Source organism: Spinacia oleracea, chromosome 4 (assembly GCF_020520425.1).
Source record: "Spinacia oleracea cultivar Varoflay chromosome 4, BTI_SOV_V1, whole genome shotgun sequence".
NCBI lineage: Eukaryota > Viridiplantae > Streptophyta > Magnoliopsida > Caryophyllales > Amaranthaceae > Spinacia > Spinacia oleracea.
In genome coordinates this window covers 45908332-45910491 of record NC_079490.1, presented here as the reverse complement: position 1 = coordinate 45910491, position 2160 = coordinate 45908332, and positions in this window count along the sequence as shown.

Here is a 2160-nt window from a genome sequence, read left to right as displayed (position 1 = left end):
GCATGCGGCCTCGCAGCCCATGAGCTTCGTGCGCGCCTGCCAGTGCTTGGCTTGGCCTGGCCTTGCGCTGGGCCTGGTCGAGCACTTGGCGTGTGGCTTGTTGGGCGTTGGCCTAGCCTCGTGCTGGGCCTTCGTCTAGCAAGCTTCGTCCGATGCTACTTCGTACGATACGCTTTCCGATTAAATTCCCGATTCCGGAATTCATTTCCGATACGAACAATATTTAATATTTCCGATTCCGGAATTAATTTCTGTTTCGAACAAATATTTAATATTTCCGTTTCCGGAATTATTTTCCGATTCCGATAATATTTCCGATTCAGACAATATTTCCGTTTCCGACAATATTTCCGATTCCAGCAATATTTCCATTTCCATTAATATTTTCCGATACGTACCATGTTTTCGTTTCCGGCAACATCTACGATTTGGATAATATTTATATTTCCGATATGATCCATATTTCCGTTTCCGGCAATATCATCGTTTCCGGAGTATTCATTTCTTGCCTTTGACGATCTCAGCTCCCACTGGAACCAAGATCCGTCGATTCCGAATATCCATAGATGGAGTATTTAATGCCATTAAATACTTGATCCGTTTACGTACTATTTGTGTGACCCTACGGGTTCAGTCAAGAGTAAGATGTGGATTAATATAATTAATTCCACTTGAACTGAAGCGGCCTCTAGCTAGGCATTCAGCTCACTTGATCTCACTGAATTATTAACTTGTTAATTAATACTGAACCGCATTTATTAGACTTAATATTATATGCATACTTGAACCAAGGGCATTATTTCCTTCACTATAATCTCCATCATGTCCCATGCCTTCAGCCTAGGGAAAAAGCCCCACTGCACGGGAATCCTATCGAGACGATCAAGATACAAAATCTGGAATCAAACAAAATGTTACAATCTCCCAAAAGGTAATTAACAACTAAATTATACTATTTTTAATACCACATCTCACCACTAGGTAAAGGGTGCAACCACCTACTCCTTTGGTCCACCCATATGTGTAGAAGTCCCTACAAAAGACTTTGGCCCTATCAATGAAGAAATCGTATACTAGCTTGCACCAATCATATTGTCGTGCCTGCATTCCAAGTGTGCAAGCATATAGCATACTCCCACTCAATATTCCACATTGTGTTGGACATAGAACCATCCCAAGTGCAGCTATCAAGAACACTGCCATAAACTCCTGCTCGTCATTTTTCCCCCAATCACCCTCCAGTCTCTCAAGAAATCTTGGACTTACCGGAATTGCATCTGTACATATCACAGCCGACCGCTTGTTAGGGTTCACGCTCTCCCATTTCCGCCCATATACCCCTAGTATATATTGTCCCAAGGATTTCATTTGTTCGTCGGCATCAACTTCGGTTTTGGGAATGACCTTCTTTCCATTTGGAAGACCAAATATCCACCTTACCTGGTTTTTGTTCAAGGGAACATCTACTCCATTCGACGCTCTAAAAATCTGGTTCACTGGGTCCACATGAGTCATCAACCAGTATACAAAGTTGCGAGGTAAGTGTTTCCCGCACAAGTGATACAGGCCTCCAAATCCAAGTTCACTCACCCACTGCCTCCTTCTATTATCAAACCTGTGTATTATTCTTCCAAATGCTTTAACTTTGCAATGGATGGTTGCCGTCTATAACAAATAACATTTCTATTATTTTAATATCTATACGTCCGATGTAGTATGTGTTTGCAAATATATAAACTCATTTCAATCGTGAAAATTCGCTACAATAACAACATATATCAACAATTAATATATAATTTACTATACAAAAGACAAGAAATTATTCACTTACCGGATTGCATGTGGAATTCGCGAACTTGGACCGCGAGTAATTGAATTGGATCTTCAGGTTCTAGACAGAGAAAAAAATGGAGAAATGGAAGAGAAAGGAGAAATTTTTTGGAATTTATGTTTTGGCACCTAACCTTTATTTTGGGATTAACCGCCCATTTCACTTGGGTACTGTTGAAAACTGTTACAAACAGTTGACGGACGTTTCCCCAAGCAACGTTAACGTTTGTTAACGCCAACTTCACGACAATCGACGTTGAATGACACAAGTGCCCTTATTTCACCATCTATCTCCATCTATGCCACCAGATTAACGTTTCTTAGTTAATC